The sequence below is a fragment of the Eschscholzia californica genome, unplaced genomic scaffold, assembly GCF_041429995.1.
Source record: "Eschscholzia californica isolate CP2 unplaced genomic scaffold, dmEscCali1.0.p SCAF_1, whole genome shotgun sequence".
NCBI classification, from domain to species: Eukaryota; Viridiplantae; Streptophyta; class Magnoliopsida; order Ranunculales; family Papaveraceae; genus Eschscholzia; species Eschscholzia californica.
In genome coordinates, this window is record NW_028238198.1 from 23,462,017 (window position 1) to 23,479,960 (window position 17,944).

General features: G+C 35.8%; 1 long non-coding RNA gene across 1 annotated transcript; it reads left to right on the forward strand.

The window, feature by feature from the left end:
- Window positions 1-14,196: 14,196 nt before the first annotated feature.
- On the forward strand, window positions 14,197-16,959 carry LOC147565259 (uncharacterized). Its single transcript, XR_015237106.1, has 3 exons — window positions 14,197-14,388; window positions 14,462-14,545; window positions 14,643-16,959. It is a non-coding gene; the product is annotated as an uncharacterized LOC147565259 (long non-coding RNA).
- The last annotated feature ends 985 nt before the right edge of the window (window positions 16,960-17,944 follow it).

A 17,944-nucleotide genomic window follows, 5' to 3' on the forward strand; every position in this document is an offset into this window, starting at 1 on the left:
GTGATAATTGGAGATAGATGAACATAAATAAAGAACACCATATCTAACGAGGTTGAGTCGGACATTCACGACCGACATCCTCGAAGAAAGCCAGAATGACTACATACTTTATTAACCACAATTGTGGTGATTCGTTACAATGATTGATTAGTAATAGAATGATTTAATCCTCAGAACCCTTTCTTATTTATAGAGAAATTAGGATCAGAGTTCCTAGTTTATCCTAACTAAACTAAGAAACAATATAAAATATATCTAATAATGATATTAGATATATTACAAGAAATATTCTAAATATATGAAACTGAATATTCTTAATCTTCACATATCTTCAAATATCTTGGAATAGTCTTGATTGTCGGATCTCCTCATCTCGATTCGTCTCTTATATCACGTGTTTACACACGTATCTCAACATCTCTATCCATAAGATGAACAACAAATCCACAAAGTTCTTGTAGATATTGATATTTCTCTACTTTTACTATAGATTTCATTGATTATTTATATGATGGAACAACATTAATGATATCGTTGTGTAGGATTCATACAGATATATTCTCTGAAGTAGTCATAAATGAGTACGTTGATTTCATTTTGAGTCATGGATACTTTGAAGGATATATAACATTTATGATTTAGATGCACAAAATCCAAAAGAAATCGGAAAAAACACTATAAAATACCAAGAGAGCTTCCCACTGTTTCAACAAGGTTGATATATACAAGTTTACTGGTCCTTCTTCCATTGCACAAGATGCATACACAGTTGAATCCGAATGCTACTCCATTTACCTTGGAGCCAATATCTAAAGGTGAAAGGTCGTTGTTCCTCACATTTTCTAGAGGTGCACCTTTACGCCGAGATGAAATAATGCACTTCTTCATCGCGTAAGTGTTACAATGATTTTCATTTTTTCAAAAAATAAAATATGTTAATCTTGTATAACATTATTACGCATTCAATGTGGTGAAAATTTGATTACCACTCCATAAACAATTATGGAAATTGTGTAGTTTTAATAGACTTGATTTTTGTTTTGTGATGGCAGAAAGTGGGGGCAAGTTGTGGAGGAATTGACACTAGAGAAAGGCATTCAACCATTGTATGGGCGTATCGTGTTCCACAATTCCTTTACAATACCGTTAATATTAAACGGCGAAGAAAAAGTGCAGTTTCAGGTTAACGGCAGGGACTTTTGGGCTCAATTATTTAAGAAAATTATTAAGGAATAATGGAAAAATGTAGAATTTTATACTTGGTGACATGCCTTTGTATGAAAATAAAATCACCTATTTCTAGGCTTTGATTTCCAATATCCTTTTATTGATTGTTTGTTTATGTTCTTGGTTTCGTAATTTAGTGATGATACTATTGATAGAAATAATTAATGAATTTATAAATTTACTTTTGAGGTCTTTGACTTAATTAGCTTTGTAGTTTTCTTATTTAAGAAATGCCTTAACAAAATATAGTATTCCGAGTATATTTTTAAGTGCTTTTTTTTATTTGTTTTGGATGTTCTTTTTCGAAATTATCCCGTTCCTACGGTATATTTTTAAATGCTTATGTATGAAATGATCTCCATGAAATATTTAATGGTAAATGGAAATAATGGCACGAACATGAAGCAAATCTATTGGACTTTTCACTGAAAGAAGTAGATAAAAGATGGACGGAAGTTGGTTATGTTTAGCTTCGAATGAGGTGTAATGAAAGTCAATTAGTGGATGGATTTTTTGAGTTTACCCCTTCAGTCCCCCTTCAGTAAGCGATAATTGAGCTTACTCCCTTGAATCTAGAATTTTTGTCAAATCCTTACTAATATATATAATATATAAAATCATAAATTAAATAATATATAAACAAAATCAATCTTTACTAATCATATTTGTGACCAAATCAAACAATAAAGTAAGGTGGAATCTCTACTAGGAATCATATTGAAGAATACTTGCTCTTAGTGGTCACAATTATTTAACGTACGCAAAACACAATCTTAGTGCTTTTCTCAATAATAGTAAGTCCAAGGGGGTAAGCTCAATTACCCATCATTGAGGGGGTAAACTTAATTACCAATTAGTGACGAGGGGGTAAACTCAATTACCTATTAGTGACGAGGGGGTAAACTCAAAAAACTTTAATGGATACTAATCCTTCATATACAACCTCTATCCCAGTGTTGTGAAACAAAACTTATTCTTAGCTGAAAAAAAGAGGGACGACAAAGAGAGAGCAAAAATAATATCAAACTCGTACAGAAAAGAAAATGTTAAAGGTCAAACTTGTACGGATGAGGTTTTAACTAGTGCTGACAACATTTAAGTATTGGCTCTAACCATATATATTTATGTGATTAACTAACACCTCGTGTTGACAACATGTACGAAAATGCTCTCAAACCAGTAGTTTTTGTTTCTGTTTTTTAACAAAAAACGTTGCAAATAGAAAATGAGAAGAGAGAAACACGAAAATAAGATTAAAAAAATGTATTTTCTGTTATCTTTGAACAAAAACAATACTTTGTAACATTTGAAACTTTATTAAGAAATTATATAGTTTGTAGAAGTAAAATAAAAGGCCGGTGTTACGGGGAAATAAAGAAATTTTCCAGAGTGTGAAGTTTTGGGTGGAAACAAAAAAAAATTAGATTTTTTTATTTCCCCCAAACAACCAAATCCTTTTCAGCTTCTTCTTCCTTTCTTCGGTGACTCCACCATCTCAGAGAAGATAGAGAGAAAAATAGAAGAGAGAGAAAAAGAGAAGGGAGAGAAAAAAAGAAAGAGAGAGAAGAAACAGAAGAAAGAGAGAGAAGAAATAGAAGAGAGAGAGAGAGAGAGAGAGAGAGAGATAGGAGAGATAGAAGATGATGTAGCCGGCCGTCGCCGGCAACACCCGGTCGACGACTTTCTGCCGGCGACGTATAAAGGGCGTTTGGTTTTTTTTTATTTCCACCGTCTTCCCCGAAAACATTTCTGCTTTCCCCAAAGCGGTGGCCAAATAAAAACACTTCGTAAGAAGATTGAACCTTATAAGATGAAGAAACACCAAGAATAACCTCATTAATAGGGGTGGCAATTTGGTCCGAACCGGCGGGTTTTTTCCCAAACCCGCCCCTAATGGGACGGGTTTTACCGCCCCGTTAATTAAACGGTTCGGGTTTGGTATGAAGTTAAAAAAAAAAACTAATCGGGTTCGGGACGGGTTTAGTATTAGATAGTAAAATCCGCCCTGAACCGATTAATATGTTATATATTAAATATATGTTTTATTTAAGGTTATGTTTCTAAAACTTTAATCTTATATTATCAATTTAATTATTTTATGTTTTATATTATTTAAGTAGTTGTAGTGTTTAAGATTGATAAATTCAAAGTCTTATAAAATTTTGTTAACAATTGTTATGTTACTTCAAACTAAAATAACTTTTGTGAAACAAAATACTTTAAACCCGACCCGACCCGACCCGACTCGTTTTATATTAAACGGGGCGGGGCGGGGAGGGGTGGTAATGGTTTAGCACATTTTTATTGGGACGGTTATGGTAATTGAACATCCACCCTGATTAATTATTGAGACGGTTATGGTGAAACCCGTTCACTAACGCGACGGAGTTGGGAAGGGGATGAACCGTCCCAAACCCTCCCCGTCGACATCCCTACTCATTAACTAGATCTTAAGCTAATTTCAACCTCCATTAAAAAAGATATAAGATGATGATGGAAGCTAAAAGATAGAAGATATATTGAAAACAAACGAGAGAAGATGAAGACGTACCTTAAAGGAAAAACAACTCCGACAAAATTTTCCGGCAAGATGCAAGCCCGGTCGATAAGGTTAGAGAGAGAAAATTCAGTCTAAGAAAGAAAAGAGTGTTTTGAGTTAGAGAGAGAATGAGAAAATGAATTAATAGGTAGGTTTATATATATAAGGGTAGAGAGGGTATTAACTGAAAAATGCATTTGGGAAAAAGTTCTTCGAGATCCGTATTTGGGCTTGATGTATCGGGTTTTCAAATTTTTGAGTTTTTTTTTTGTAATATTATTCTGGCCTGCATTTTATTTAGGATTTGGACCCATTTTTTAGATTTTTTTATCAAAAATTTCATTAATCAATCACGTAACAACAATCATGGCTACTTAGGATACTAATTGATTAATTTCAATGACAGTTAACATAAATGATTATGTAAAAAATATGACACTTCTAGAAGACTAGAACTATACAACTTTTTCTGTGGACAAAAAATATGTGACCTATTTCAAAAGCATATAACTATGCTAAGTCAAATATCTTCTACTCCAAAACTCCCATCCAAAGTTCAAGAGGCTGATTATGCGAACTCTTAAAGCCAAATATGCTTCCATCTCGGAGAAATACCTGGGAGCTCAGCTTTTTATAGGAGCTCAGAAAACTAAGGTTTTCAATGATATTCTCGATCACATAAAAAACAAGCTCAACAAATGGAATCATTCTTTTTTGTCCCAAGCTGGTCGCACGGTTGTTATTTATGCCATAGCTGCTGCCGTACCTCGATATCAGATGCAGTGCTTTGCGATTCCGAAAGGAATTTGTAAACGCATCAAGTCCGTTCAAAGGAACCTCATCACTCATGCAATTGGAAGACCATTAGGAGGCACCACAGCATGATTGAAAATTTGACTATATGGGAAGTGCAATCAGGTAGGGACATTAAGATCTGGGAAGATAATTGGATTCCAGATATTACTGGGCCAATGCAAAACAACAATCACTCTAGTCTTAACAAAGTTTCCCAACTCATCACCATAACAACTGGAATGAAGAGGTCCTCAATGCTAACTTTGATACTGCGACTCAAAACCTCATCAAAGCCATCCCGGTGAACAGCGAAGGCAAAGATCAGATCAAATGGAAGCTTACTGAATCCGGAAAATTCACAGTCAAATCTATGTACCAACACCTCAACACCAACAACATCAATCAAGAACCAACCGAGCAGAACTGGAAGTTCATCTGGTCTCTTCCCACGGTTCACGTATTAAGATCTTCATTTGGAAAATATGCACAAACTCCCTCCCGGTCAGAGGAAGAATCGGAAAATATATTGACAACAACATGAATTGTCCCAACTGTACTAACTTAGAAACCATCGAACATGCTTTACTATACTGTGCACTAGCTAAGAACATATGGTTTCACTTTAATATTATATCAGAGAACATTACTTCAATCTCTGATTGGATCTTCTCATGGAAAACGATTCAAAACTCTGTTATACCAGCGGAGATATACACTTCGCAATCATTCTTTGGATATTATGGAAAGTTAGATGCACCATTGTTTTCAACATGAGTTGAATACTGAATAAAATTATCAAAATGATTGTTTCGTTTCCTAGAAACAACAAAATCACAGGAGAAAAGAAACAAAAAACAATAGAAAAATGGCAACCTCCACCCGCTCAATTCATTAAAATTAATGTTGATGCATCTTTCATTAATGTTGACCGGAATCAGTTTAATAGCTCATAACACTGAATCTAAATTCATCGAAGCGCAAGTTAAAACTTCAGGGGCGAGACACAGTGAAGAAAGTGAAGCAATGACAATATTACACGGTCTTGAATGGGCGAAAGAACATAATCTAAAGTCAATCATCATTGAAAGCGACAACATCAATATTATTAATCAACTCAACAAAAAGAAGAACTCAGTCCACTGGCAATCGATGATCCATATCAATAAAGTTCGTGAAATCAGAAGAAATTTAGAGAAAGTTCAATTCAAATACACCAAACGAGCGCTCAACTCGCATGCAGACAAGCTAGCCAAATGGGCCAGAAAGAAGAATAGAAATAAAAAGTGGACTTGTATTTTAATTAATAAATATTGCAATAACGTTATGATTATATAATGGAAAACTTGTTCAACAAAAAAAAAAAAAAAACTATCAAGATTGGTATGCGGGACCACAATCCAGCTTAGGGTAATCATAAAATTTGGCGGTTCAGAGAAAGATAATTTAATTCCAAACTTGTTATAGTTAAGAAAATTTAATACTAAATAAAAATATTTTGATAGTCAGATGTAACTAGGATTTTTACGCACAACTTGTTTACATGTAACAACTTCACATTAAATCGACATTATTTGCTTAAGATTACTAACACTTACTCTACCATCCTAAGATAGAGGTTCATTACAGTTTATTTGATACATTTTTTCTCTTATGAATGTAGGCATTTGCGTAATATTTATTAAGAAGGGAAAATGACTGATAGGCCTAAAATAGGTCTATTCCCGCAAGTATACGGGGTCAAGTTATAGTATGTTAGTAAATCGGGAAATCGTCCCAAGGAATAGGTAGGTAACTTCGAATATTGACGGCGAGTTTAGCCCAATCATCAAGATGTCAATAACTACTTAGACTAAAACACACACCCCACTCATAAATTTGATGATTGATTTGGAAGAAGTAAGAAAACAAATAAAACTAACTAAACTATCTAAGATAGAGGTAAGAGGATATCTAAGGTTATAAAATCCACCGCATAATTTCACTTTATAACACAAACACTTAATTACTTAAATCTCTTTTCTATTTACTCGGGATCCAATATAATGAACTATTTGGATTCCGGATGATGTTCTAGATAAAACAATTTTATAATCACTAATTCCAATTGTCTTCCTTATAAAGATTCGGATCACTTAACTATTATTCATCATCTAAAAAGCATACTTCATCTAACAACTTAACGAAAGTATGAAATATCTAATTATGAGGCATGAGTAATGGAAAGAAAATCCAATCCATATAGATAAACAACCAATAAACATTAAAGCACATCAAAGGATTTAATTAATCAAGAACAAGTATTATAAAGATTCAAAATGGGTTTCATTCACAACCTTAGATTGCTAAATTAACTATACATGGAATCTAGAATAACATTCATTGACATTGTAAAATAAATGAAAATACTAAGAAATTAATGGAAAGAAATCACCAATCAAATTCCATATCCCCATGTATCTCCAATTTGTCTAAGATTTGCTCCATTTGTGCTCAAGAATCTTACTCCAAGAATTCCAAGTAATAGCTATTTTATTGCCACCCAAATAAGGAAAAGAAAGAGAAGGAAGAAATTAGATCTAGAAAGAAGTTGGAAAGAAGAGATGAAGAGGGTAAAGATGATAGAAGAATATGGAAGGGAGAAGAAGAAGACTGTTAATGGAAGAAAGAATAGTGGTAGAGAAGAAGTAGTAGTAGAGAAAGATGGAAAAATAATGGATAAAGTGGATTTAGTAGTAGAGAAGAGAGAAAGAAATAGGTAAGAGGGTATTGAAAGAGGAGAGGGAGATTGAGAGGGTTTGCAAGTCTAAGTTTTAATGGAGGAGCAAGTGCTATTATATAGGGTTAGGGTTTTGGTTGGGTTAAATGGTAAAAAGAATTAAAAGATAGGGTTAAAATTGGAATTTTAGGGGCTTAAGTGAGAAAACCCTAAAATATCCGGTTGACTAGTGGCGGCTAGGGTTTGGCTAGGATTTCGGATGCTAGGATATAGCCGGATGCATGGAGTTAAGTTGCGGGTGAAACAGGAGCCGTCGGATTAGACTACGCGCGGATCTGGAGTGTTGGTAAGGTGACACGCGTCTTGGCTTACCTTAATAAGCAGCTTCGGGTAACACGGGAATGAAATAATGGACGGGACACACCGCGGCCGTTAGATCTTGATAACGCGGGAGTAAGCGGCCAAGATTAAAACGTGGAACCGGGATCACCGGATTAAATTGTAACGCGCTACACTGGATCAAGCTGTTTGGGACGTTTCGATGCTTAGCGTTAACACAGGAATTTGATACACCGACCTCCAGAGCTCGCCACGTGTCTTCTTGTATACCGCTGGCCAGAACCATGCCCGAAAGTGGCCTACCTGTCAACATCCTTTGACTGAACTTTGACCTTGATTTATTCCTTCGTCCGGACTCCGATTTGACTTCCGTTTTCTCCTACGGGCTCGTCTCGACCTCTACTTTTCAACCACGCACTGACCTTGGCCAAACTACCAGAATTTTCTTGACTCCAAATGACCAAAATACCCTTCATGCATCTTTTCCTCGTTTTTAACCGTTTTCACACCTAACTCTGCAAAAGACACCTAATCAAGAAAATCAACCATTTTATTATAATAAAGACTCGAAACCGACTAACTTGGCTAAATTAAACGACTTAGATGGGACATTTTCATGACCCATCAAACATCCCCAAACTTAGATTTTGCTAGTCCTCGAGCAAAACAAAATAAAAGAAAAACCTAACTCACTTTCGGAGGCATCCCGGTTGCATCTAGCGTATGCAACAAGCCGTTAAACCCCTAGGTTGCCCTAGTGGACGAGTGTGGTCTCGTGAGGGTTTCCATAGATGATACCCACAAACATCGATTTTCATAAAACAAAAGGGTCCAACATCCAAATCATTGATAAGCATGGTTCATATAGTGAAGGGTTTAAGCATGTTAAAACATAATGAATCAAGTAAACAAGTTCATGTGAAAGCTAAAGATCTCTTTACTAATGATCTTACCCTAAAATGCAAGTGTCATACCATAATGAGCACATCTATGTTCCGAAGTCACAAAACCTTGATTCCCACGTAAGTACATTTCGCCTCGACTTCGGCCTCACGGATATACACTCCAAAAATGAAATCACTCAAGAATGGTTCGCTCGTATGTGTGAGTGTGATCACTAATATAGACTCAACACATAAAAAAGGGTGAGGACAACATTTTGGCACGAATGATCTTCGAAAAGGAATTAGCCACTAAATAGAGTGGGGAAGCTCACTCGCCTTTCTCACCCATTTTACCCTCTAAAAATGCCTTCTAAAGGTTAACGGATACTAGAGATGGAATAATGATGGTGGATTCCCGAGAATGTCGACCTCTTCATGATAGAACCTCTTAAGCATCTCAACATTTGTTTCTTGCTTCGAATACTTATTCATGAACAAAAACACCAACACATATATACAATCACATCACTCACACAAAAGAGCTAACACATGTTCAAACATACACAAAAATCACTTTATTTCACTTTTTTTTTTTTCTTTTTCTTTTTTTTTCAAATCACTTTTTTTTTCATTTTTTTCATTTTTCATTTTTTTCATTTTTTTTTTCATAACACAAATTCAATCAACCAAAATAAAATACTACACACATAACTCTATTCTTGCAATCAACTTTTCATTTCATACTTGCTTTTGACATTCTTCATTCTTCTATCTCATGTCTTCATTCTCGGGATATAAGATGATGGATGGTGATGGAGTATCCGCTTTCCTCTAGTTGGCATTCTCATTGGGTTTCATGGACTACAAGGGCAAGGTTAATTCGCTATCCTAATGTCACTCCTAGTGGCTAAGGAAATTGAGCACACGAGATCAAATGAGCTCTTTTATAAGTTACGAGGTTGAGTAGCTCGTCATTCTACTCGGAGTTAGCGCGGAAGAGTACACTCGAATGGCAATTTAGGCTTTGAGCTCTCACATGGGTTAAGTCTCCACTAATGACTACTTTAGGTCTTTTAGAAATGTTTCTTCTTCACTAAGATGTACTTCACATGGCACAACACAAACACTAAAAGACTCGACTTTCATGCAAAGGCCATTAGCAATCACAAAACTCATCAACTCGACACATATGCATCAAAATTCTTAAAACTATCACTAGAATCACATGCAAATCTATTCAAAATGTTCAAAATTTTTAAATTTTGGCTAATTTGAACCCTTTTGTCTTTGAAACCCATGGTCATGCATTGGTTATGGTCATATCCCGCATCCCCAAACTTAAAACTAACATTGTCCTCAATGTTCTAAGCATATACTCAACAAAAGATAAAGAGGCACGTCAATCTAAAGAGAAGAGTGGAGAGATATTACCATAACCGAAGGAGATAAAAGATGATACTACCAAGGCTCATGTATAAAGAGGTTCCAAGTTGATGTCAAGCTCGCGCCATCCCCAAACTTGGAACAAACCACGCCTTAGAAGTAAAACATATAAGAATTGCTCCTAATATATCAACAAATATCATAAGAATGAATCACATAAAAGACATGACCACATACAAATCTACCACTAACGTGGGTATACACGATTGCATTGAGCTATGCAATTAGTCTTTGATTCTCTTGATTTCACACAAGAACACGAGTTATGTCTCGTGGAGGGTTTCCAGAGATGATACCCACAAACATCAAGACCCATCTCAATCGGCCTAACGATCATAAAGCAAAAGACGAAAAATTTGGGGGTCAACCCAAAGAAAGCTATATACAATGTAATCGTCTCACAACTATGTATAAACTATAAAGGGCAAGTAAGACGATTGAAGAAAATAAGCCATCCCCAAACTTAGTGGATGCACGGTCCACTAAGTAAGCATAAATGCTAGGGGTGACGACTAACAAGTCGTCAAAATGATCGACATTAAGTGAAGGGCTAAGAGGTCAGTCGAAGGCAAAAAGTCAGCTGCAAGCTTAGTGGATAGAACATCCACTAAGTCCGTAGACGTCGGGAAGACATCTGAAATGTCCTAAAAGGGATCAACAACCGAGTTTGAGATCATGTGGAAAGTCGAACTAGACTCTAAGGGTAAGGCAATAGGCTCGGGGACCAAGTCAAGGTCCATGGTTTCCTTAGGTAAATAGTCTGACAAACTATCCAACATGTCTCTAACTACTACGTCATCGATATCCTCAAAGGCATCTGGAGCCTCGCAGTCAGTTATAACATCATGTCTGGCATCTAAGACTGACTCCCTACAAGTGTCGAAAATCGAAAAGTTCAATATAGTGTCATCCCCAAACTTGTTCATAGAGCCACCATCTTGAATCTCAAAATCTAATATAGTTCTATCATGATGAGACGACACATGTTGAGGAAACGAGACAACAAGTTTATCAGTTTGTTCAAGCTCTTGGGTCCTCTCAGTTGATTCGTCGACATTTAACTTAGTACTAGGGTTAGACGTATTACCCTCGCCATCGGACCTAGTACCCTCTTGAGTTTGGGGTGGTGAAACCCCTTCCTCGTCGTCTAATAACTGTGACATCATCATCTCTAATGGATGATTTAGAGACTCTAATTGATGATTTAGAGACTCAAACCTCTGATGTAACTCTTGCTGCATTTGAATCTGCGTCTGTTCAAATCGATCTTTTGTCTCTTCAAGTTGTAACATCATTTCAGTCAGACGACTCACAGATTCTAATTGAGATCTATCTTTAAGAGTCTCTTCGTATAAGGCTCACAAGTGTAATTAAATGAAGACTCTTGATAATAACTCCCACCGTACATTCTAGGATCATACCTGCCTCTAAAATCATTGGTCTCAGAATAGTGTGGACTATATGGTGTCTCATACATATTTAGTGTCGGACCATATCCATCACTAATTCGACCATCTCTACACATCCGTCGGTATTCTCCTAGGGTCATACGAGATCTGTCATGCTCAAATGGTCTATTCCCCTCACTAATCGAAACATCCCTACACATCCGTTGGTATTTACCTAAGGTCATATCAGGTCGGTTAGTGCGGGGAATCTTCGAAATAAGCTCATCATCATCAACATCGAATGGCCAACCGTTATAAGAACGGGCCATGATTTAACAGTATTCAAAGATGGTAGCACATAATCACAAAATGGGAACTAACAATTATAGAACTAAACAATCGCACAAAAGTAAGAAGGAAGAGATAGAATGGGATACTATCGACTTTTCGCTTGACTTCTCGATTCCTTCCTTTCCTTCGCTCCTATGTCTCTTATGGCTATTTCCTTGAAATGGTACCTAAAAAAAAAAATAAACTTAAGAAAATAGAAAAACAAATAAAGCAAAATTGTCTAAGTAAGAAATTAACACTAAACTAATGAACAAACAAGCAAACGATATCCAAACTACTAAACCTATCCCCGGCAGCGGCGCCAAAAACTTGGTAGGCCTAAAATAGGTCTATTCTCACAAGTATACGGGGTCAAGTTATAGTATGTTAGTAAATCGGGAAATCGTCCCAAGGAATAGGTAGGTAACTTCGAATATTGACGGCGAGTTTAGGCCAATAATCAAGATGTCAATAACTACTTAGACTAAAACACACACCCCACTCATAAATTTGATGATTGATTTGGAAGAAGTAAGAAAACAAATAAAACTAACTAAACTATCTAAGAGAGAGGTAAGAGGATATCTAAGGTTATAAAATCCACCGCATAATTTCACTTTATAAAACAAGCACTTAATTACTTAAATCTCTTTTCTATTTACTCGGGATCCAATATAATGAACTATTTGAATTCCGGATGATGTTCTAGATAAAACAATTTTATAATCACTAATTCCAATTGTCTTCCTTATAAAGATTCGAATCACTTAACTCTTATTCATCATCTAAAAAGCATACTCCATCTAACAACTTAACGAAAGTATGAAATATCTAATTATGAGGCATGAGTAATGGAAACAAAATCCAATCCATATAGATAAACAACCAATAAACATTAAAGCACATCAAAGGATTTAATTAATCAAGAACAAGTATTATAAAGATTCAAAATGGGTTTCATTCACAACCTTAGATTGCTAAATTAACTATACATGGAATCTAGAATAACATTCATTGACATTGTAAAATAAATGAAAATACTAAGAAATTAATGGAAAGAAATCACCAATCAAATTCCATCTCCCCATGTATCTCCAATTTGTCTAAGATTTGCTCCATTTGTGCTCAAGAATCTTACTCCAAGAATTCCAAGTAATAGTTATTTTATTGCCATCCAAATAAGGAAAAGAAAGAGAAGGAAGAAATTAGATCTAGAAAGAAGTTGGAAAGAAGAGATGAAGAGGGTAAAGATGATAGAAGAATATGGAAGGAGAAGAAGAAGACTATTAATGGAAGAAAGAATAGTGGTAGAGAAGAAGTAGTAGTAGAGAAAGATGGAAAAATAATGGATAAAGTGGATTTAGTAGTAAAGAAGAGAGAAAGAAATAGGTAAGAGGGGATTGAAAGAGGAGAGGGAGATTGAGAGGGTTTGCAAGTCTAAGTTTTAATGGAGGAGCAAGTGCTATTATATAGGGTTAGGGTTTTGGTTGGGTTAAATGGTAAAAAGAATTAAAAGATAGGGTTAAAATTGGAATTTTAGGGGCTTAAGTAAGAAAACCCTAAAATATCCGGTTGACTAGTGGCGGCTAGGGTTTGGCTGGGATTTCAGATGCTAGGATATAGCCGAATGCATGGAGTTAAGTTGCGGGTGAAACAGGAGCCGTCGGATTAGACTACGCGCGGATCTGGAGTGTTGGTAAGCTGACACGTGTCTTGGCTTACCTTAATAAGCAGCTCCGGGTAACACGGGAATGGAATAATGGACGGGACACACCGCGGCCGTTAGATCTTGATAACGCGGGAGTAAGCGGCCAAGATTAAAACGTGGAACCGGGATCACCGGATTAAATTGTAACGCGCTACACTGGATCAAGCTGTTTGGGACGTTTCGATGCTTAGCGTTAACACGGGAATTGGATACACCCACCTCCAGAGCTCGCCACGTGTCTCCTTGTATACCGCTGGCCAGAACCAGGCCCGAAAGTGGCCCACCAGTCAACATCCTTTGACTGAACTTTGACCTTGATTTATTCCTTCGTCCGGACTCCGATTTGACTTCCGTTTTCTCCTACGGGCTCGTCTCGACCTCTATTTTTCAACCAGGCACAGACCTTGGCCAAATTACCAGAATTTCCTTGAATCCAAATGACCAAAATACCCTTCATGCATCTTTTCCTCGTTTTTAACCGTTTTCACACCTAACTCTGCAAAAGACACCTAATCAAGAAAATCAACCATTTTATTATAATAAAGACTCGAAACCGACTAACTTGGATAAATTAAACGACTTAGATGGGACATTTTCATGACCCATCAATGACTATTTAGGTTCAAAATATTATTGTAATAATAAAAAAAACCATCATTTTTTTCTATTAACTAAAAGTTGTGATAATAATATTGGTAATAGTACCTAAGGTTTTAAATAATATGATTAATTATCAATCAGGTCATTTTCTCTTTTTGTAGTTCCTAAAATACCCTCAACCTTAAAACTCTCTTTCTCCCTGAGAAAAAAAATAGGGAACCATTTTAGGGTTTGTTCTTCTTCTCCTCCCACACTTCATCAATCTTCGAACAATGAAATCTAATCTACCAAATTCAAACATATTCCGTTTCTGTGGCATCAGTCCTAGAAGAAGAACACCTCACTTTCTTCTTCTTCTTCTTCCATAGGACAATTGCATTTCACTAAACACAACAGTATGAGCAATACAAGAAGCAATGGTATCCACTCCCCTTCAAACCCTAGAACAACTCTTTCTCACTCTGTCTGCAAAGCTGTGTTTATGAATCGCAGGGTATCGATTTGGTCGCCGGAGGCAAGAAGACCAAAAGGACAACCCCAAAGTCCGATGATATTTACCTCAAGCTTCTCGTCTAGGTAATTTCAGTTCTCTTTCTCTCTCTACCTCTCTCATCTTTTGAATATGTTTTCCAATCTGAATTCGAAAAACTTATCCAACCATATATATGATCAGCTCTACAGATTCCTAGTAAGAAGAACCGGAAGCAATTTCAATGCAGTGATCTTAAAGAGATTGTTCATGAGAAAGATCAAGAAAGCTCCACTTTCTCTCTCTAGATTGGTTATAAGTGCGAAGAACTTTGGTAATGTAGCCCGATTCATGAACCATAGTTGCTCCCCAAATGTATTTTGGCAACCTGTTTTGTGTGATCATAACGATGAATCCTCCGCTCATATTGTGTTTTATGCAATCAAACACATTCCCCCTTTGACATATTTGACATTTGATTATGGGCCTAGCGAGAGTGGCAGCAGTAGTATGCGTGGAACGCGAAAACAAATGCTTGAAACTATTCTCGATTGTTCACTTATACCCTAACCTGTTTTCGAAGATTGTCCGCTGTCGTTGTTACTTAGGCATGAATTGAATAATCAACCATTAGAATAGTTGCGGTGTTTACTGTTCCTTAATTCAGTTATTTCCTCGCTTATCACTTACAAGAGATAAAAGTGACATATTTCAACTGTATATTGAACTTGCGTCGGACAAAGTTTAGTAAACTAACTTATGGTCGGGTTTCAGGATTGTTTTATTTAGATGTAAGTTATATTTGCCTAGAGTCCTATTCCTAGCCATATCCATCAGCACTACCGATTTATTGTGATAGTCTGACATCACTTGGAAGAACGTTTAAAGCATGGGCTCGTAGAACTTCTGTTGGGAATAAAACCCCATGCATCAAGTGTGGGAACAATTTTGATAAAAAAGCTTAGGCTGTTATATATTGAATTTTTACCAGCATTCTTAATATGTGATGTGTGTTGCTCCCAAATCATGTCTATTGCTTTTCTCAATATAATTATATGTAAAATGTCAACCCTGAGCGTAGACAAAATATCTCTAGTACATTGGCATATTGACGGCATATATTTTCCATCTCATTTAACATACTTTTATGTGTTAATCATTTCGGTCCAGCGTACTCTCGAATTTTCAACATCCATAACCTTCCACCGAGCATATGTTTACTTACTCCTACGGACAGTCTTAGTTCTCAGTGCTGTCATTTTTGCCCATGTTGTATCGACAGTATAAACTATACGAAACCAAACTGTTTCAGATTGCGGATCACTTAACACTTCCACAAACACCATTTGTTTAACATTGTGGAATTACCTTTTTAGTTCAGCATGAATGTCTTTTTACCAGTTAAACTAGTAATTCGGTATGTAAACTCATAAAGACAACATTTTTGTATGAATAGTTTTTCATTTCTCTTATTTCTTCAGGTGTTTCATTGTGGCGGATGGAATTGAGTTGGTAGTCGGCTTGCCTAGCTAGGAACTAGGAAGAACAGAGCTTAATGTTATAATGTTGTTATAAATAAAACCACACAATATGAAAAATTGCCTGGAATTGAAGTAAATACCAATCAACTACTGGCTTCTGCCCAACTACTTAAACTTCACTCACCATCTCTCCAGTACCGACGACGGAATGCTAGGAGACCAACATGCAGGATCTTTGCACGTCACTCAATTTTGTCTTTCTTAGCATTTTCATTTATCTCTCTCTCTCTCTCTCTCTCTCTCTCTCTCTCTCTCTCTCTCTCTCTCTCTCTCTCTCTCTATAGTCTACGATAACTCCTTTACGCATATATGCATTCTATTTCCTGTTTTGAATATCTGGCGGACTTATTCTATGAACATGATCAAACTTATTTCTTCCTGTTTGAGTTATAAAATACTTAGATATGCTGTTGTAGGGATGGAAAAATATGAATAACAATCCATGTGTTCAGTTTTAATTGTGTTGATTTACTGATTTACTACACGATTCAGCATACTCTCTAGAAGTCATATCTTGCAGTTCGCTTGACTTGTCGAAAGAGGACCAATAAAATTATGCAGTTTCGGTGAAATCAAGATAGTATTCTTTATTGTCGAGATTTCTACCTGGCTGATCTTCTGCATTTTTCAGGTTCTAGAGTAGACAAGGCCTTATCTATTAGGAACTGGTGGTGGAGGCCTAGAGCTAATTGCAATTGAGGAACCGATTGTGAAAATATGGATACTAGGACCAGCAGCCGGGGTGATGACTGTCCGAGTAGCAGTAACACAGAAGTTAAGAGAGAAAATTCCAGCCATTGCAGCAGTACAACTCCTTTGAGTTCTTCTCTGCTAAATTGATTCTTGACGAATGCACCACTAAACGATAAAAAATCCATGTGTAGAACTGATATTTTTATGATATATGAGGTGTATTAATGTGTTGTACAGTTGCCGAATAATGTTATAATGGGTGAATAAAGTATTTAAACTTTGTCGGAGATCGTTTGAAGCCCATTTTGTTTGGGTGGTACTTCGTATATCTTTCCAGATGATGCCATAACTAGAGAAAGCTAATGAAAAATCCAAAGGCAGAGAAAGTATATACTCTCTATGAGTTGCAAGTTTAATTAGATTTACTACTTAAGGTTTAGAGATGAGGACTGGTCATGTTCAAATAAACATCTTCCCAAATTGCTATGCAACTAAGAACTTCAATCAAATAGTTGGAAAGTTTTTCCGGGTTCTATTAAAACAGTTGTTCAGTCAGGAAGACCTAGCTCTTGATAGAACTCTTAAGTAATAAGAATTTTGAGGTTTGATCTTAAACTCGACCACAAAATTTCTTCATGAGTTTTATATGATGAATTATGGAATCAATTCAAAACTCAAGATTTCGTAGACACATACTGTAGCTTATATTCTCGATTTGCAAATCGAGTTTGCAAGATATGCAACGCAAGATGATATTCTGCAAAACTTGCAAATCATGTTTGCAATCTATATTATGCAAATACAGTTTGCAGTTTACATTATGCAAACACGTTTGCATAACAGATTGTTGCAAACACGTTTGCATAACAGATTTTTGCAAACACATTTGCAGAAAAACGTAAAGGAAAAAAACGTCATTTTTTCTGTGCTTTTTTTTTGAAAAAAAAAAGTATTGAAAGTGGATCTTGTTAGAAAGCTAATGAAAAATCATTCTTAAATATATAATTTTTATAGAAATCCGACATCTCAAACAAAAGTTATATCGATTTAAAATTTAAAGAAAAATAAAAGAATTTAGTTACACAAAATGACAAAAAGGGGTATTTTAGTATTTGCACACATTTTGACCTGAATATTAATTTTCAAATGTTTTGTGCTTTTCTACTCATTTTCAATATTATTTTGAACTTTCTAGAAATTACCTCTATTAAGAATTAGAATTCAACATAATGTTAAATTTGTCCGTCGCAAACTGACTTTCAATGCAATTAG